A 21340-nucleotide genomic window follows, 5' to 3' on the forward strand; every position below is an offset into this window, starting at 1 on the left:
AGCCAGATTTCTCAGAGATTCAGAGCTCTGGAAGCTCCATCACATCAATCCAAATCTCAATCTTCTGGTTTATCTTTAATTTCTAAAATGGGATGAAATTTCAACGTGTCCTTAAGCGTGCACATATATGTGTGTAAATGTGGTGTGTTTTTGTTTACAGCCTCAGCTGAGATCTGAATTTTGACTCCATTTCAGTGGGACTATCAGAGCACAGGTGCTGCTGCTTGCAGTGTATGTGGGTGTCCATGCACAGATTTTAGTCCTGTTTGTGTCTGACAGGCACTGCCCTGCTCTGGGTCTGTGCACAGGACAACAAACTGCTGGGGGTGATTTTGAGGCACAACACATGTGCTAATTGCTTAGTGTAAATTAGAATGTACACTTTCTTTGGTTGTGTATTAAACAGAGAAGTACTCAAAGGAAAGTTGAAAAAGATTCATATTTCTTACACTGCACAGTCCTATTGTACAGGCAGAGATGGAGTGAACTGGCAAGTGATGAATTTGTGTGAGAAACTGTCTTTTTTGAATGACTTTTTATGCCTACACTTGAATCCAGCCTCTCACAGCAGAGTAGGTTCAAATAATGAACTAATAGTGAATGTTAAAGATTTAGGGAATTGTCTGTGAACTTTTGACCCTGGGAATATAAGGAGGTTTGCTTTTCAGGAGAATTAGTCTAGCTGGGCTAATGGGTGCCAATAAGGGCTGTAAGCAGTGTGTCAGGGACCAAATCTTTTAATTAACCGCTGAGTGAAAAGTAGTTTGGGAAATGCAATAAGTCAGATTCAGGTCAGATCAAGCAGAATAATATGTGGGCAAAGATGAAATTAACATACTAGGAAATGCAAGCTGAAAATCTCCAAACTTTCCTTATTAGACTGATAGAAAATGGGATTTGCTTTGATTGCCTCAAGGAAATGTGGCACCTACTTTTACTGACTCGTTCTAGCAAGGTTTGATTCTCTTGGCCAACATCATCTGCAGATGAAAAAGATTAAACTGGATTAAACTGGAGACATACCATGTTCCAGCTTTGAAATGACTGATTGTGGTGCAGGCTGGCTCGGCACTGGCCTGTGCTCCAGTGGTTTTCTTCAAGTCTGGGATTCCCACAGAGTTACAACAAGGATTAAATTGCTAGTGAGCTACTGACTCTTGTCTTTCTTGACAAATAGTGCTGCCTCTGAGCTTCTTTGCATTCTCAATTTGTCTGAGTCTACTGTCTGTTGCTTTTGACAGTGACATTTTAACTTCTCCTGGAGCAGTTTGTCTTTTTGTCCTGTGCTTGTACCTTCCCTGTCACAGCTATGCCATGAAATCATAGAATCATTCAGGCTGGAAAAGACCTTTGAGATCACCAAGTCCACCACTGAGCCATGGCCCCAGGTACCACCACATCCACACCACTTCTAAATCCCTCCAGGGATAGTGAGTCAAGGTGAGCTCCACTAATTATTAACACAACATGGATAATTGCATTTAGTATTGTCCTGTGGATGGAAGGATCTCACTTTTAATTATAGCTTATTAACAAAATTAGTAGGATCAGAACTACATCTAGAGAGTTTAGAAGGTAAACCAGTGCCTGTCAACGTATCATTACAGAGTAAGGTTTAAATGATTAGCTTAATTCACATCTAATAGGATTTTAATCCTATTCTGATTGTTCTCTGTGCATAGAAAGTATTATTTTATAGGAAATCTATGCCTTAAATTTTGGTGTAGAAAGCTTTAAAATGAATGGAAAAACTCCAAATTCAGTGGGCCTTGAATTGATCCATTTTGAGTCTTTTCCATCAACATTAAAATTCAGATATGCTTTGAAAACTGTGATTGTGGGTCCCTAATTTCCTAAGTATCACTATCAACAATGGTAATGTGGCATCTGATCTGCCAAATAACTTATTCAAACCTTCACTAATGTCTCAGTCATCACAAACTACTTAAGCAATTTATTTAATTGGAAACTGCACTAACTTCAGTGTTATGCTCACTGCAGAGTAGTGAGGGATTCCATAAGATCAGAATCAACTTCCCAAGCCCCATTGCATTTCCTCCTTGCTTTCTGACTAGCCTGAGACTTGCAAAGGTTAGCTGGGATAATACTTTTTTTTCCTTCATAATTGTTGCAAGGTGCACTTCTTGCCAAAAAATCAAAGGGCTAAATTCAATTGACTGACTCAGAATCAGTCCTGCTCTCAGCTACAGTGCATGTATAATTGTTCTGTCTCTATGTTGTTGTGCTGGAACAGTTTCAAAGAATCTACCAATCATGAGCAGGGAAAAAAAAAAAATCATTAGAAAATCAATTTCTCCTTAATTGAAGATCTTTCTTCCAAATGGGAATGAAGCAAGATTTATAACCTCGGATTCACTGACTGTATAATGATGGCACTTGAGCTTGTCAAGGTTTTTGTTTGGTAGCTGTGGCATGGGCAGCATTTACTTTTCCACCTGCTGTGGGTCAGCACTTGGAGATCCTGGGAGCAAAGGCTGAGTACAAACTGGGTGAAGCACGAGGGGCTGTGTTAGCAAATCCAGGGTGGGAAATCAGGCATGGTACAGGGAGGAAACATTACAGGAGAAGGGAGATTTTAAATGCATTGTTTATTTATACATTTCTCCTGAGTGCTGTGAGTGGAAAATACAGTGAGTGACTCTTGGAAACACCCCTTTGGCATCTGACTGCTGATGCCAGCTCTGAGGAAATCCTGTGTTGCAGTGCCCTTGGGCTGGTTCCTTCTCTGCCCCCAAAAGGTTCACAAAGGTAAACTCCTGTCACTCTTCCGTGTGAGAGCTTTGCCACTGATTTCAGTAGGCTCAGCATCTCACACCATCTGAAAACTGAGCAGATCACAGTGTGGTTAAATGGCAGCAGACTAGGGAAGCATAGGAAAATGAAAAACTGATAGGAAAACTAGACTTGTGATTGTGTCTCCTTTCCCCCTCCTGGTTTCTCCTGCTCTACTGAGAAAATGCAGCCCCAACCTCCTTTAAGTTCAAACTGAGTGGAAGAGAGTCATGGTGTAAATACCAAGCAATAGCTAAAAGTGAATTTACCAAAGTTCAATAAACATAAAAATGATGAATTTAGATGTCATGTAATTAACTCAGAATTACATGAGCAATAACCAAGTAATTACACCTTTAATAATGCATTAAACTTGTCAGGAATACTTAGTCATTCAACTAGAATTTAACAAGATAGCCTATAGCAAGTTACAGTAATTAGATATCACTACTGAAAACATTGACAGTTCCTAATTGATACCTTTTATTATAAAGTTAAATGCCAAACATTTCTTTTGAGTACATTAAGGAGTAATATTAGCTGTGTTTAAGACCATACTACCTACTCTAATAAATTGTGTGCAGGTATAAAAACTAGCAACAAACAAAACCCGAATTAAAAATATGTCAGCTAAATGTATCAATCAGGTACAGAAATGTGGTTCAAGTTCTCACTCCTGTAATTTAAATTACAACCTAAGAGAGTCTGTTCCCTGGCAGGTCTGTCAGCAGCAAAGGGAAAAGTGAGGTGGAAGAAAAAACTCTGTGAAACAGGTAAAGAGAATAACATTTACATCACCTGAAGGATGCAGGTCTTTCTTCATGGGAATAAGGCATCCTGCAGCCTTTGCAAGAGTAGAGCAGGGAAAATAAACAACCTCAGGACTTTGTAAATTAGCTTTAAAAGCAGGACTTGGGCTTTCTAACGACTAAATCAGATTGTTTAGGCTACAGGGGAAAGGGTTCTGGGGAAAGAGATGGAATAGAATTGAAACTATGTGTTTACTTGCTGCTTCTAAATGTGGGAGATATTTCTGCTGGTTTTATGTTGTTCAGTCTATGCAGCTGGCAAACAATTCATTTTCATTTTTTTCTTTTCGTTGTAACCATGCCAAAAAGTAAAGTTTGTTCCAGGGGAAGCTAAAAAATTAATGCCAAGAGAAAGTAAAAAAAAAAAAATTTTTGTCAACTTTAAATGTAATTTTTTCTCAAATGAAACTGTTTTGTTTAGTTCTATTTTATCAAAAAACTTTTTTCATTTACAATTTTCCTATTTACAACAATAATACCCACATTTTGCCTGAATTCACAAAGATTTTTGTTTCTCTAAAGTTTATCTCTTCAACAAATTTCTGGAAAGAAGAAGTTTGCAGTCTTATTCTGGATATGTACTGGAATCTCTGATGCTTAGTGGAACCATATGTACTTTAACCCAAACTAAGCAGAGATTGATGGTGTCTGTGTGAAGCTGGAATCGTCACATACATCTTTTGTCATTTCTTTTTTCATCTGTATAATTACAAGTCTTATCAGGCTGCATGCTGAGCTATGGCTGATTGTCAATAAGACCTCTCTTGATTGCATCGTATATAAATATTCCATGTCAATCTCTCAGGATGCAATTCCAGAGGCCAAACAATTGTACCTTAGTCCATGAATACAAGGTCCTGGCCTTTTTTTGCTACACTGATAATCAAATTAATACCTAAAAGGGAGGTTCACAGATGGCTGGCAGAATTAACCAAGTGGTTATTTCCCCTGCACCTTAATGCTGTTCCTCTGCTCTGCTCTGTGGTGGCTCTGCTCAGCCCTTCTCTCCAGATACATAAGATTATTCATGAAAATGAGTGCACTGCATTTATGTTTACATGATCCTCAGCCAGTTGCATGGCAACTGGAATTGTCTTTACTTTTATGCATATTAAAAACACTCAATAGATACCTTTTCAATAATTAATTGGTAATGAATGTAGAGGCTGTAGAATGCTTTATCCAATGTGTTTAGGCTTTATCCAGTGTTAAACTGGATAAAGAGGCTTTGTTTTTCTTGTTAGGACTTTTCACAAAAGATGCCACTTACTGCTCTCAAAAATACCAGGCAATAAACAAAACCCAGGAGGAGCTGAGTGACCTGGGCAGTGTCAAGGCCAGCCAAGTGTCTGTGTTTGCAGGGCACAGGACAGAAACTCTGGGACAGAGCAGACTGCACAATTTACACAGAGAGGGAGGCAGCAGCAATTTTCAATCCATTTTCACCGCTTCTGATGCTCCTGACACCCACCCAGTGCCTGTCTCTCTTTTTGGACACCCCCAGTGTGCAGGTTCCTCCTCTGTTGGCACCAAAACAGAGATGCTGTGGCTTGAAATAGTTCTGCAGGGCTTTCTCTCCTCTCTTTACTGACTGTGACATGAAGGGTTTCCATTGCATGGAGAAATGAGCATTTGTAGACTCAATAAATATTCTTCTTGTTCCTTCTTGCTTTTTTCCTGGCCTGTTCCAGGTGAAAAGGAAAAGAAAAGGTCAACTCAGCTGTGTCTGAGTCACCTGGCAATTTCAACTCCCCCCATCTGGGAGCCCATCATATTGGGCTTCTCTCAATAGAGATTTGGGGTTCCAAAAACTGCACTGGCTGGGACTGGACAGCCTTTCCTATTTGTTGGGAATGTGAGCAGGACTTTTTCTAAAAAAAGACTGAGGCAAACATCTGGTTTCTGCATGTTTTTTATGCTAATTTTAACATAAGATGAAGTAAGAGGTTTCCTCACTCTCCAAAATTCTCCTTTGGCCTCGTTTGATGGGACCAGAGCACCGATGGATGCTCGTGCCTTGCAGAAGAGTTGTGCACCTGCTTGTTTGGCCTTGCAGCACTGCCTGAGCTGCCTGGTGACATCAGGCACTGCCTTGCTTGTCCCCTTGTCTGGAGCACATCTGGAGTCACCCCTGTGTCCTGATGGGGACCTGCTCATGGATCTGCACGTGGGAGCAGGGGCAGAGGAGTCCTCAGTGACCCCATGAGCAGCAGCAGCAGCAGCATGTGCAAAGTATTCAGCTGATGCTTCTTCCTTCCTCTCACCACCAATGCAACAGAAGTCTACTGTCCCCTGAGAATCAGGTCTTTTGATATCGATTTTATAATTTCTAGCCACTTTCCCAGGAAAGTAACTATAAACATAAGTGTTTATGCATTCCATTAAAGATTTGCCTTTTGATGGACACCTCTCACAGCCAGTGTGGTTAGGAAGGTGTTAACCTGACTATCCAATCCCTGGGTGTGGTCAAAAACCTATAAATACTGGAAGAACAAGTAAACTTTTTCTTCTTTCACCACACTTCAAACTGTGTCCATGTGAATAATTTTGTGTCCAACAGTGACAGTCAATCATGTTGTTTTATTTACACACAAATATCCCAATGTGTGTATTTATAGCCATGTAACACACACAAACCCCTTTGCTGATATGGAGACTCTTCTGTCAAACGTGACTTTGGGGTTTGAGGTTCCTTAAAACGAGGTGTTGCCAGCACAGGGATGGGAACCCAGCAAATCTGCATATCTGTTCCTGCAGCCCCTCAGGTGGGGACACAGTTACCATGGCTGCAGGATGCAATCCTGGCAAGTCATATAAATGGAGGACACTATGGATTGTTCATTTCTGCACACACCATTACATGCACACACTTGTGAAAATAGGGCTCGGGGCATAATTGGCAGCCAATGGAGCTTCACCAAGTTGGCTGCATACATTTGTTTTCCCTTATTTTTACATTTTAGAGAGCTGTTCATGCTGATTCACAGAATCTGTCTTAAGGCCTTGAATTTCCTCCTAGATATTTCTCTCTGCATAGCTCTTGTGTTATGTACCTAAAATAGATGGTGTGGTCAGCCTTTTAGAAGTGCTGGTTGTGTTCTGCTTTATCTCTATAAAGCAAGGAACTGAGTGTTCCCCAAAAGGCTTCCCAAGTTTGCTCCCAGAAACAAAAGCACAGGAATTTCTTGAAAGCTTGAGACAAGATACATGTGGAGGAAAATTTGACAAAGTAGTTGAGTTTACTGCTGAGCAAGTTTCTGGGGAAAAAAAAAAGGAGATTCTCTCTTGAAAGCCAAAGATTACACAGCATATTGAGGACTCTAGTGCTGATCCTGAGGGTGAGCAGTTGCTTTGGGTGCTGTCCTGGGCTCTACACCAATGTGAGCACCCTTGAGCACAGAGGCTCCAGTGTTGTTCCAGTTGTCCTGGCTGCCAGCTGATGAAGTGACAATGGAGTGTGATAATTTTCCAGCCAGTACTGGATTACAGAGCCACTGCAGCCCATTAACACCTCCTAACAATCCTGTATGGCTTTGCTTTGCTGAACCTGAAAGGCATTAGAATCAGGACTCAAAAATCTGAATCCATATGAAACCATGAGTGTTCCTGGGACAGCAAAATTAGAAGCTTTCAGATGATTTTTTGAGCCAGTTTGAGGCTGGGAGGCACATGTCTGGAGAATTTTCTGCATGAAAGCCCAGCAGGTTGTGTATGGGCTTTATGTGAGGGGAGAACCTCTGGGCTGCTGCACGAGTGACCTGCTCGTCTCCCCTGGTGCAGAGACAAGAAGGGCTACAGTAAAGATGGGAATGATCCAAAGGAATTAAGAGATAATGGGGGACAGAATGTCTTTATTAAGATATCCTTCCACTTCTATCATTGCAGACAAGAAAATGGTGCATAAAAGAGTTTCTCTAGAGCTACAAAAGTTAGTCCATAATTTTTGTCATATATTACCTGCATTCTAGCTGCTGCATGAATTATCCTTTAATGATGTGCACTGCATAATAACCTAGAGAGACAGATACACCTTAACTATTATCTTTTCCAAATGGTGCAGGAGCACTGGACCGGTGCATTGCACCACAACTGAAACAATCAGGCTGTAGATATTTAGTCTGGAAAGGTCCAGAGAATATATTTCCCATACCACCTACTCACCACAAAATGTTTCCTGTGACTTACTTAAGACCTAATGAAAAAGATCAAAAGGCTAAACTACACTAGAGGAAAAGAGAAGTCAAAGTCATCAGCAGTGTCCTAAAGCCTGGGAACTGCAAGTAACTTGCTGAAATTCCCAGGAAATCCTGGGATGCTGGTAGTGCAAACAAAAAATCTTGAGTGATTGCTATCAGTAGGGTTTGGAGTAAAGCTCTGTCCTTAATCCAAGATTTTGTGATGAGCTGAGCTCAGTGCACACAGGTAAGATAAACCAATGAGTACACTGTGGCTCTAATGTTACTGTAGGTCCTGATTTGCCTCTCTTGGTGACCTGCTCTAGTTGGGGATCAGGGAAAGCAGTAAAAATCCTCAGAGTCAATTTTATCTCTTGTGATCCTTGGAAGCAGCAAAGAAGTGGAAAACCTGAAGGATGGGATTAACCCAAAGTAAAGATGAGGTGGGCATGCTGTGATAAGATTTAAAGCAGCATATTTATTATGTCCTTATTGGAAATATTAACCTTTTGTAACAAGATGAGAGAAGCTAAGTTAAGATGACCTGGCTGGTTTATAGCTGTGTAAGTACACAGTCTGTACAGATATCTCTGCTTCAGATAGCAATGGGAGTTTGCAGTGGCCACCAAAATCTGAATTTCAGTCTTTGTCTTATTAAAGCCCTGACTCAGCAGATCCCTTCAGCATTGCTTTGCTTTCAATTGCATTATTCACAAAGTGGCTTAAATGCTTTGGACTCCCCAGTTTGATTCCAAGTGAGATAGGAAATGGCAAAATTTGGAACATGGAAGCAATAGGTGCCCTAATCCCCTGATGTTCTTGGTGCCAAGTTGTGTTTCAAATCTGGCCCATGTGCAAAAGATCCTCTTCCCTTTTTATAGCTCATTTAATCAGGGGTGTTTTTGACAAAAACCAGCAAAATATCCAGGAATTACCTAACGTGCTTGCAAGGGATTGTCCAATGGTTTGTGCAGCGTTCCCATGCAGGGGTTATATAAAAATGTTCTGTTGCTATGTGAACTGGAGGTTTGTTTTGATGTAGCATCAATACCCAGGAGGGGAGAAAGGGGTGAGGGGAGGGAAAAGAAGGGAAGACACTGGCATAGTGCCAATCTCTGGAGTTTTTTCATGATAAATGGCTCACAAGGAGTCAGCATGACCCGCCAAGTAAACCCAAATGCTCTCAAAGAGCCGTGGGCTTCAGATACTGCTGACAGACAAGTACTCCTTATCAGCCTTTTTGTTTAAACACCCAGGCAGAGCGTGCACACGCAGGAGATCTGCAGCAGCAAGGGAGGAGCAGGCCAGCAGAGAGGACTGCTCTGGCAGATAATGTCCACCCAGATGTCCACAGCTGATTTCCACCCACTTGGACTTCTGCAGAAGCTTTGCATTTCCCCTCAGCTGCAGACACAGGTCACAGTAGATCCCCTCTGCTGCTGCTGCTTGCAGTAGATGAGTTGTGGAGTGCAGCGAAGGCTTCTTGGGTTTCTGAAGGGAGGAATTCACATTCAAAACTGTTGATTGAGATGGGGGTGTCCATGTTTCTGTAGTACCTGCATCAGAGGCAGAGCTTCTCTGTACTTGGGTTGGTTTCTGTTTTGTCCTGCTTTTTGGTGCTTCGTGTATTTGACTCAAGTGAAAGGTTTGGGATGTAGCTTTTAAAATGGATTTAATATTTATTCCTGATATTTTTTTTTCTCCTTATCCACTCTCTCCTAGAAAGTCTCAGTCTTGTTCTGATGGCAAGTCAAGACATGAGCTCAGTGGTGGTTTGGGGAATGCTTGTGCACCACTTAGATCTCCTCCCTGATTTTATAGAATGTCTGTAAGTGCAGCCCCCGCAGTGCATGAAGCAGCCCTTTGCTAACAGAGACTGTAATGCACTCAATTTACACTTGCAGGGAACAACTACAAGGACAACCAAAGATATAATTAATGTGAAATAAGTATTCCCCAGCAGAACAGTCTTAGGGAATTGATGAAGCTGAAGAAAACTACTTTTCCTCAGTTACTCTCAGAGGGAATTTCAAAGCAATGGAAAATATTCAGGGAAGTATTCAAATATAAGAAGACATATTAGAAAGAGCTTACCCTTAACTGAAAGTGAACCATTCAAATCCTGTAAACCTAAGGAGAATGAAAGAAGATAGATTGAGAAATTAAAAATGTCAACCAGAGACAAAAGATAAAGGATTGAATCGTGAGTCTTCCACTGTTTGGGTGAGTGTAATCATCCCTCCCTTATCCACTCTGCTGTGTATACAAAGGACAGGCGACGGGGGAAATAAGAAGGACATTATGAAGCATCCGTGGTCACAGGACATTTGAAAATACGAAGTATTTTAATAGTAGCAACTATGAGCAGAGTGGATTAAATAGGTGCTTTGGTGAATAACTGAATTAAATGATCTGCAAGCACAGAGCTGTGAAGATAGAGCCTGGTGTCAGCAACAGTGGGACGGGGTGAGCTGGCAGGAGGCATCTCCTGGGGGAGTGAGGGGAGCAGAAGAAGCTCTTGGAACAAGCTGTGCCTTTTGTCCCTGCTCCATCTCGGGCTGAGCTGGAGGCTCTGCACAGTGCACTGGAGCTCTTGGAACAAGCTGTGCCTTGTGTCCCTGCTCCATCTCGGGCTGAGCTGGAGGCTCTGCACAGTGCACTGGAGCTCTGGGCAGCAGTGCTGGTGTGGGCTGCAGGAGTGGTGAAGCTACACAGGTTTTGTGCCTAGATGAATTAGCACGGGCTGGGGAGGCTCTTCTCTCTTCCTGAGCTTTGCCAGGGTTAATCAGGGGATTTTTGTGCTGTCCTTTGCTGTAAGGTGTCGATGGGTCTTCAGGGCTTGACCATGAACCTGTAATCAGGCTGAGTCCTCTGTGGTTCCCATAAAGCAATGGAATTAATGCAATACCATGTGGTGAGCACAATGCAGACACAAGAGTTAGTGCTTGCAGTCCATACCTGGCTTTTGACTTGACTTTGTTGTGACACTTTATTTATTGCCTTGTGCATCTTAAAAATGAGGAGAGATGGCAGCAGGTATCACCTTTCTGCACAATTAAAGAGAAATGGGAAAGAGATTGGAGAGATATGGAAAAGGAGTGTCTAGGAAGCAGGCTGACACAAGTGGGTGAGGCTTCCAGGGATGAGGAGGTGGCTTATCTGATGGGGTAACCAATTGCTTCCCCTCTACTTAAATATTGTTGCCATCAATGTGAAGACCCAACAGCTGAAATACATATTTGATTTTGTGAGTGGGACTTAAGTAGACAGAAAATCAAATTGGAGCCAAGAACTAGCCTACAGGCAGGCACATCCTAATGCAAAAAAAAAAATTTAAAGGGATTTGAGCATTCCCTGTGGCACAGCTTCCTTTTCCCACTGCTGCTGATGCAGCATGGACTGGTTTCCCCCAATTTCCAGGAGACCAAAGAAATAAAATACTGTTCTGTCAAAACCAAAGTGCCTCTGGGCAGCAGATGAGGAGGGTTTGGAGCTCTCTATCTTTTATTGGTTTTATTTTTTTTCCCCCTTTTCCATCCTACATTTGCTCTTCAAGAAATTGTCATTGAGCGGGGGGGAAGGCAAACAAAAGTTGACTTTTGTTAAGCGGTGGAGACTTGGCAGTTGTGTGGAGGTCATGGTGCTCAGTCAGTGTCAGCCTCCATTCCCCAGAGTTGTATCCTGTAATGTATTTATTTATCATTACAGACGGCCAAAATTTTTTTTTCCCCTTTCAGTTTGTTCTGTCCAAGGCCGCAGGGTTCCGACAGAGATCAACAGCATTCCCGCAGTGATGAAGCAGCTCGTCAAAAGCTGAATTAGATGTTAAATCTTTCTGAAGTGGGGAGGAGGAGGAAGAAGGGGAATCACATTGTGCTAAGAATTTATCATGTGTTGTTTCCTGTGAGATAATGTATAGGAGAAGATTTGTTATGGTGCAAGTTTCAAACTGCTGTTTCAGGGCTACAGTGTCTGCCAAGCTTATGATGTATTTGATCTTTTCTGAAAGTCCTTCTTTTCCTTTCTACCTTTTAAGCAGACTGTCTTCCAGGTAGGTAAGCACTTAAAATGCTCCATCTACTGAAATATGTACAGGTAAGCACCAAGATTTGCATGGATAAGAGGAATAAGCAGAAATAAGCTAGGTTAGACTGTGAGGTCCAGTGAGGCTCCAGCTCTGGACAGAAGGTTGGGTGTTTCAGGTTGTCCCTGAGCTTTGCAGTTGGATATGTCAGATAAGCTGTGCAGGTGTGCCTTCTTCTGGAAATGTGAATTTAGGTACAGACCCTGAGGAAAGCGAGGCCTTGATTTGCAAAGGTGCAGCAAAACGTGCCCCATAAAGCCCAAAGAAACAACAGCCTGATGGTGTTTCTGAAAACATTTATTGAACCATTCTGCATCAGTGACCATCTCTTACAGTGCAGGTCACTTTCTTGAGCCTGTGCACCTGTAACCTGGTGGAAATACTCTTTGTGTTCTTTCTTTCCTCATGCTCCTTTTATCCTTGGAAGGACATAGAGCTGAGCCTCATTTATGTTTTCTGATATAACAGTGATTGCTCTCTGCAGTTGTTGAAAGTGCAGTCCATGTCCCTTATTAATGGACTCTAAAATGCACCCCTTTCAATCTAAATTGAGAAGGGGAAAGTTTCCAAAAGATTTTTCTCTCTGAATAAGTACCCTGGTGTAAGAACATTTGGGGTAGAATAGATTTGCTCTAATTCCTCAATAAAATGTCAAATGCAATGATAGATGAACGAGCAATCCTGAAGTTTACTCAATATTGTTTTGTTCCCAGTATCTAGGTCAAGATATTTCTGGTTTGTTTGAATCAGAGTTTCTACAGGTCTTAAATAACACTGTTAATATTATGAGTGGTTTGGTTATCAGGCAGGAAGGAAGCTTATTGATCAGCAGGAAAAGCTCTGTGTGCATATGAGCCATCTCTTCCTGCCTGGCTTTAATGAATCTGAAATCCAGCATGGGACGTGGAAAGTCCCTTGTGCTGAGGGGGAAGGAAGCTTGTAGCACACCTGCCTCCTGCCTCAGCTGCTTGCCTGCTCTTTACCAGAAACACCTGAATTACCTTTAATGAAACTTTTCCATTAAGCAGTCCTGAAACTATGATCTACTCTGGACTGTGCTTGTGAGTGAATGAGTGAGGTACAGGGGGAAATCAAAAAATTCACCCACTGTTAAATGAATTTGGGCTCTGACTTTGGGTTGGAACCCCTTCTTTGTACTATCAAAGTGTTGGTTTGGCCTCTGGATTGGGTGAATGTGCTTGTCAGATGCTGGTTCCCATCTGAATATCCACATGGGGAAAACACATGACTGGTTTTAGCCACTAGGCTCAGAAAATGTAAGCAGATACCAAAAGTGTCAAGGGTGAACAATTCTTTGTCACTACAACCCCTAACTTCATCCATGTTTGGGACCTCATTCAGGTACTCGGGTTGTTCAATTTCAGTACAAAGGACTTGGAGGAAAAATCCAGGAAAAAGAAAGTTCTGACTTTTCTAGGCTGTCCTAAAAAGAGCTTTAGCCCATCCTTTCTTTTGGAGGTTTGTGATGCTGCCAAAGAAGTTCAGGGGATTTTTTTTTTGCTTTTTTTCTGCTTTTTGCTCAAAGCAGTAAGGTACATAAGTTGTGACATCACCTTTCTTAAGAATGGCTCCCATCTTTCACATTATATTATTTATAGAAAATAGGGTAGTAGCAGGAATCCCTGCATGAGCATCGTCATCAGGGGTGAAAGAAGATCATGGTGATCCCACTGCTCATTCACTCAGTGAAACTTGAACTCTTCCTGTGAAGTAGTGAGGCTTTGACAGGAGGAGAGGTGAAGAGCAGGCACCCAGGGAACTGCAGCATCATTCTGGGACATGGGAAATGTAAATTTGAAGCCCTGTGGTTGAGAAGTGGAATTTCTGTAGTGTGGTTTTGCCTCAGCAGTGGGCTCTGGGAGGAGCAGAGCCCACCTGGAAGCGCTTGGTGCTCACCTGCAGCTCCTGTGAGGCACTGAGGGAGATGAACTCCTGCTTTGTGGGGTCCAGGCAGAGCTGGGCTGAGCTTGGTGCACAGCCCAGCTCAAGAGGGGACATGCCCAGATGCTGAGCTGCTCCAGGAGCACTGCTGATGGAGACAAGGACACGTAAAAGGGTTGGGGATTGGGAACACTGCCTGTTCCAACGAAGGCAGCCACGGGGCAGGTTGTGAGCTGCTCTGACAATTCACTCCTGCTAGAAGAGACAAGTCTCTCTCTACCACCCAGCTCTTGGTAGAGCTCTGCTGGACCAGTTCACCACCCTGAGTACAGCAGTGGGGAGCTATCAGAGCAAGTATCTCATGGGACTTCATCCAGCCAGGTGTTTGCAGAAAGTCACAATGAGTCAGAAAAATGAATCCTTCTCTGCCAAGCAGTTTTATTTACCATGTGTTCCTCTTTGCAGTTTCTGAAGGATCTGGAAGAAATTACAGGAGTGACAGTTGTGAGAGGGACGTACTCCAGATTGGCGGGGCTGGTTTGTGCTTTGTTACCACATTGCCTCCTCCTAGCAGAATGGATGTGCTGGTGGCATTCCCGGATTTCTCGAGCTCTCATGCTAACTCTGGTAAGTGCATAGAAAGGAAATAATGAGCATCATACAGGAAATAGCAGTTTAGGGGTTTTGTTTTGTTCTTTTTGGTTTTTTTTTTGCAGATCTGTGTTTCAGGCTGGAAAATGCCTCTGTAGCCCACTTGGATAAGGGTTATATTGCTTTTCCTGGTTCTTTATTTGTTCCATATTCCTTTGTGTTGTATCAAGCTGCCCAGCCTGTGCTTTTGGAGAGGATTTGGTCCTGCCTGTGACACTGCAGGTCACACAGCAAAGCCTCCCAGTAAAGGAGCATAACTGTCACAAGAACGTGTTTCCAGTGCACAGAAAAGAAACCCAGTAGAAAAGTGACATGATAAAAGATAAGCTGTGCTAAATAAAGATGTTTTCTGTGTCTCACACCCAGACATGGTGTATTCCATAATACAGCAGAGCACACTTCATCAGGATCCCAGGGAAGAAGCAGACCTGCTAAAAGAATAACATTTTGGTGCCAGGGAAATTATGCATTTAATAGCTCTCTGCTGTATTTTGTAGAGAGATTTCCATCTACATTCAGCCTTGGCTAAAAAGTGATGGCAACATGCTGTAGGAGCCAGTTCCTCCTCAGGGCTTCCTGTTACAACAATGGAGCTGTAAATGGTGTTATGGAAGTGGCAAGTGTCAGAAGGCAGCAGGATGTCACTGCAGGTGGGAGGTGCTTTTGATTAACTGGCCCATTCAAATGATGACTTGTCCAGGAGAAAATCCGGTCAGGTTGCTTTTCTGATACTTGAAGGGTAGGAAGTTTGACTGTGCTCTACATGCCTTGTTGCAGTGGATCCTGATCCTGATCCTTATCCAAATCCACTCTGGCCAGAGCAGAGCCTCAGGGATAGAGTTCTTTTTCCTGCATGCAGCCTCCCCTCACCCCAGGCAGCTGCTGATGGGATGCAGCCCTTGCTGAGAGGGAGGATGGATGGAAGGGACAGGCTTGTTGATCTTCCTTCAACCTTTCTTCTACTTGCAATTCCTGCCCAAAATAAACCTCTGCACAATGTATTGCATAGAAATCTTTCCAAAAGTTGCCAGCTTTGAGTGGAAAAAAAATAAAAAAATGGATGTTTTGGTTTTGCATAGAGGGTTTTGGAAAATATCACCTACAGAGTGTCAGGGTAACAACTGTTTGCAACCTTTTGGGCACTTCCTTCCTGCAGCACTCAAAAGAGTAAAAAGTTTATCCCCTGTCACTTCTGTGTTTACTTGGGAAGGGATGTTTCTCTAGAAGTGGGACTGTCTCTGAAGAGACCAAGCTGTCACTAAGAGATTTGTGTATTCTGACAAAACGAGGAGAAAAGCCAGTTTTACAAAGATCTGTCTCACTCCTCTGTCCCTGCCTTCCCACACGTGCCTGTCCCACTCCAAAAGGAGACTGAAAGGAAAGAGGATGCTGAGTGGGGACAGTGGAAGGTGCTCCTGGCTGATGGCAGTGGCAGAAGGACACAGCCTGGTCTGCAGGGACCATCTGCCTTGTGGTAGACAACCCTAATGGATTTGTTTTAATTTAAACCTCAAAGTCAATAGGTTTGTTTTCCCTTCCACGTTCTACTCTTTGAGTGATCACTATTTTCTGACTGTGGAAGGAGGAACAGGTTGGATGAAAATGCTTCACAAGGTAGGAGTGGGAGAAATTCCTGTGCCAGGGGTGGCTGGGGGCAGGTGCAGCGTGAGGAGGGGAGCACTGGGCAGGGTGGGCTGTGGATCTGTGGATGCTCTCTGTGCCCACGGCGTGATGAGGGGCAGTTTCCACCCCCAGCAGTCACCACTGGTGCTGTAGGACCTGCCCTGTGTCTGTAGGCTTGTGGGGGAGGCTAAAAGAGATTCTTGGCATCAAGTCTTGGATCTTGGATCCTCTTTGCTTAATAGATTGCTCTGTCTCCCTAGCGATACTGCTGCAGCTGCAAGCCACAGAGGCATTTTGGCTGAAGTCCTCTCGCTTTAAAGGAGAGAATACTGGATAGATCTGCTCTGCAGCAGCAGGACTGAGTGCTCTCTCTCCACCCTGGCCTGGGGGAGTCCCCATTCTGCTGACCTGAGGGACACATCTCTTCATGTCCCAGGCTTTGGAGATGAGAGAAACAGTGTCTGCAAAAGTTTTTGGTTTATATAGAAAGATTTGAGGTCTCTGCCCAAGAGGCTTTTTATTTTTTGGTGCCTTTTTTTTTTTTCCTTTTGAAAGTTACTAAGTTTATTTTTGTCTGTGTGAGTTGGCCTGGTTTTTTTAATATATGGTAAAGGTGGCTAGAGTCCTGCATAGACACTTTTTTATATTTCATATAAACCTAAACAAATACATTAAATAAAGGTCCTTTCACCTCCAGCTTGATGGTTCAAATCCAATCGTGCTTGGGAACAGAAATGTTCAAGCAGTAAAAATAAAACATCTCCTGATTTATGAATAGAAGTGTCAAGCTTTGACTTGCTGTGATTACTGGCATCACATTATTTGTGAACATTCAGACAACTGCCAGAAATCCACGAAACACATTTGTGAATCCCAGAAGTTTCATAAACTTCAGCCTGAGTGGTTATTTACTTTCTGGTGGATAAGTGGGCTGGCTAGAGTTGTATAACGAGGCCAGCTAACTAATGCTCAGGTCTCAGAGTAATAATAATGAGCACAAAGCTCCTGTTTCTGTTACACAGCAGAAGGTGGCAATTCTGCTCCAGTTTGCACCAGAAAATTGCCATTTGCTCTGGGAAGATGTTACTGGTTTGAAGAAGCCAAGGAAGAGGGGATACAACCTGATTTTCAACCCTTACATTGTTCACTGGGCCAGCTGCTGGGGAAAAAAAAATCAGTTATTTGCTTCAAGGCTGAATTGTTCCACTGGAGAAACCACAGCAGTGGTAATGCCAGGCAATGCTGGTAGAGAACAGGAGGTGGTGGGAAATGGGGCTGTGGTTCAGGGCTCTGTGCAAGGCAGAGCACATCAGCCACTCTCAATATTTGTACCAGTGCCTTCAAAAGCAAGAGAATCCAGCAAATCCATATGGATTTCACACCAGGAGAAGAGATGCCACAATTAAAGCCTAAATTTGAGGCATAGCTGTGCTAAGATGACTCTCTCCCCAGCAGACCCTGCCATACACCTATCTGTTGGACATTCAAAAGCAAGGAGGGAATCCCAGGCTGTGAGAATCCTGGCTCAAAGCAATGGCAAGATGTGGCCTACAGTACTGCAGAGCTACTCTGGGACTAATTGAACATGATATTTTGAACATTTTTTAAGTGTTCTTTTCCTCTATGTGAGTCTTCATATTCTCTCACTGCTTTCTCTCCATCTGCAGAATGTAAAATTTAGAAAAGGTTATTATAGCAGCTTTGTCACAATATATGGTACCTGCCTGGGGAAGTGACAGGATAGGGACAACATGGCACAGTTTGCTTCTGCTACCACTCTGGTAGCAAATAATGTTTTAAAGTGGGACTTTAAAACATTATTTGCAGTTTCTGTTGGTATTATAAATAATAGATCAGGTCCACAATTTATTTGCTGGAAGTTCCAGCAGATGCAGTGTAATTAACAGACTGTAATCATTAGGTTTTGGAGAGAGGGTGACATATCAATTTTTAACTGTTTTTCTGCTTAGAAACACATCCAAGTGGTGCTGCCTCCAGAGGGATATGCACATGGATGAATGCACTTTGTGCATGCCATTTTATATACATTCTCACTTTGCTTTCCAAGTACTAACATGTGTAAATCCCTTTGGCATGTACAGATACGTGCAAGTGGGCTGTGCATCCATAGCATTTATTTACATATGGGAGAAAGCATATGTGGAATTGTGTGCACTGAGTTACACTGAAGCCCTTTGAGTGTTTGACCTTACAAAGTATCTCTTCAAACCTGCAACTCAGCGATTTGGTTCCTTTTGCCTCGAAAATAAAGGCAGGGTGACTTTGTGGAGGAATCACGATATTATTTTAGGGAAAAAACTTTTTGAAGTGTATTGCTCAGTTGCCTTCACTTTAATAGAGTAACATGAAAACCACAGAGGTGGAGAAACCAGTCTTGGTGGACAAATGCAGGTGTAGCTCAGTGGTGCAGGTGTTGAGCTGGTACCCAAGTGAGTTCAGGTAATTACCCTTGGGGAGATTTTTCTTTCTACCCACACAAATAATCCTGTGGCTGCAGCACGACACTTTGGCTCTTTGCTGCTGTAGGTCTCATCTGCTCTACAGACTTGTCCAACAAGTTGATTTGGCTCTCAGGGTCCTCAAACAGGAGGGAGACTGTGGTGCTGTGGTGCCCATTCCTCACAGGAACGCAGGACGTGGCCCACAGGGGTTAATCTCACAGAGGTGATCCAGGACCAGAATTAGAATTGGAAATTATAATTCTGGAAAAAATAATGGAAATATTAATGCATGCATTTGAGTTCTGAGGGTGGTTAAAATGGAGAATAAAAGTTCTGTGAACTGATTTTCCTTTATATTTTAGGAGGGCTTCTATTGATTTTGTCCAGTAGCTCCTAACTTCTGCCAATAGTTCTGTTCTTTGTGCATGAATGTAAAGATGATGACAATATCTGAGATCATCTCCTTGAAATGCCAGTTTAAACCTGAGAAATTTTACTGGGGAAGCTCGTGAGAACCTTTTGGAAAACTAACAGGTTTTCTACCTCTAAACACCTACTACTGATTTCTTAAATGATTTTTTTTTTTAATTATAACTAAATGAGAGTACCCCTGACTTCCCTTATGCAGGCAGTCTTGCCCACATAGATTTTTTTCTTTCTCTTCTTTTAGAGAAACCAAATGTTTCATTCTGTGTATTATAGAGGCTCTAATTCAGGTTTCCTGCTGTTATATCACTTTATTTAAGGACAGTGCAGGAGGCAGGAATCTGAAACCACTGCCTGATGCTTAAGAAGGTGAATAATGACTTGGAGAAGACCTTGTGCGTATCTTTTGATCTTTGGGCTCCAGACACCCCTTCACCCATAATTAACTCGTGTGTTGACTGATCACCTGAGTGATCAAGGGAGACTCAGCATGTCAGTGGAGAGCAGGGAACTATTACTCTATGGCAAAACAGCAATCAAGCCAGCTCGTCTATGATACAAATCAGATACCTGCAAGAACAAGTCACGTAATGGCAAGCTGTACTGGAGATGGATGATATCCTAAATCATTATCTTCCATAGCATCAATTATGTTTACAGGGTAAGCCCATGCTATCTTCATGGCAAGCCCTGCATCCAGATAGCAGCAGCAGCAGCAACAACAAAAATTAAAATTACAGCATGAATTTTGGGAGGGGCAGGGCACTATGCACGACTGGCTAATAAATCAAGACCATCCGTGGATTAGATGGAGGGGAATGGGAATGGTTATCGTTCTGTTGTATAAAATGCACAGCTTAGGCTCTATAGATCATCTAAAATATATATGAATTTGAAATCAGCCAAAAGATATGTCAGGCATTTTTCTTCTTAGAATTATGGCATGTTTTTAAAGCCTAAGTGCTTTTCAGTACAAATTTTAGCATGTTTTGCATTCAAATGAAACATCTACTCTATGTGTGAAGCCCTTGCACACACTGCCTGTAGAAGTGGAGGGAATCACTGGATTTATAGGTTCTTTTGCACATTCTGTCAAAGTCAGTTCTGCCTAATGGAGCCCATGGAACAGGAAAGGCTTTCATTGCACAACTTTCCATGAGAGATAATGTTTGCTGCCTGACACATTGCAACGCCTAAACAAAGCCTCCAAATAAGTTTGTGTTAAAAGAAGGAGCCTCAGCTGGGAAGGGATTAAGTTAATAACATTTTCTGTAATGTCTTTATCAGCATTTCTGTGGCCAGTTTGTGACAATAAACAGGGGGGAAAAAAAAAAAGCTCATGTTCAAGATGGAAGTAAATTTCAGGCTGATATGAGTGATGTACCTCATAACCAGTTATAATTAGAAGGGAGGCTTCTTACAGCGCTGCTCCTCTATAAATCACAGCAGATATTACCCCAACTTGTACAACAACTATGAAATATGCTGTGAAATTTGAAACTCTTGAAAATTAGGTTCTTTTGTTGCAATTTCATTCTCAGAAAAGCTCTCATTTGATACAAGCTTACACCTTTTTTTGACTAGTTTCTTAAAACTAAGGTAACCAGCCTCAATTCCCTAGAAAACTGTTAAAGTTTAAATTTAGTAAAGTCTTTTTTAGTTTTTTTTTTTTTATAATCACAGTTTGTGCAAGATGAAAGCATTGCATGTTTTGCTCCACAGAGTCCTTACTTGGAGGAGTATATAAAAAAAAAGTCAAGCAAAAGTTTTCTGTAGCAGAAGTTTCTTATCAAGAACAATTTTACACTAAAGAAGTCTGAAATACTGGTTGATGGCTAATAGATGTGTATTTTCTTCTTCTTTTGGGACAGAGTCAGCTTTGACCTGGCTGGGTGCCCACCTGCATAATTCCAGATGTGACCATGGAGAGTGCACAGGGCAAACAACCCTAGGGAAGAAGGTCTTGCTGGCTTGATGTCTAAAAACAAAATAAAAATCAAGTAAAATTCCTCGAGTCTAAGTCTTTTTCCTATGGTATTTTATTTTTAAGAGAAAATGGATGAGTTTATTTTAAGAATGTGTTCTCTGAAAACCTATGTACCATTCAGGACTGTTGACATGGTAGGGCTGTAGCTGCTTCTATTGATCCTAATTTAAAGCTGTAATTGCAAATAAAAACATCATTATATCCCCCAGCTACCTTAATTGAAAGGATTGATTCACAGGGGCAAAGCATGATAAGAACTTCTATGGGCCAAGTGCTCATGGCCATTTTAACACCCTCATTTTGGCATGGCTTGGGTTTGTTCATGTGTGGAAGAATTTCACAGACATTGGGGAGAACCCCTCACTCTTCTACTGTCCGACCTCATTTCTTGGGCTGCACTTGAAATAAAACAGGGAACCTACACAGGG

At 42.3% G+C, this 21340-nt stretch overlaps 1 long non-coding RNA gene across 1 annotated transcript in view; it reads left to right on the plus strand.

The window, feature by feature from the left end:
- The window catches only part of LOC117245378, a 44425-nt gene extending 23495 nt beyond the window's left edge, over positions 1 to 20930 (plus strand). The window contains exons 2-3 of the long non-coding RNA XR_004500033.1: positions 14229 to 14390; positions 20797 to 20930. This is a non-coding gene — a long non-coding RNA (uncharacterized LOC117245378). The remainder of the gene's footprint in view (positions 1 to 14228; positions 14391 to 20796) is intronic.
- Positions 20931 to 21340: the final 410 nt, after the last annotated feature.

This window comes from Parus major, chromosome 20 (assembly GCF_001522545.3).
Source record: "Parus major isolate Abel chromosome 20, Parus_major1.1, whole genome shotgun sequence".
NCBI classification, from domain to species: Eukaryota; Metazoa; Chordata; class Aves; order Passeriformes; family Paridae; genus Parus; species Parus major.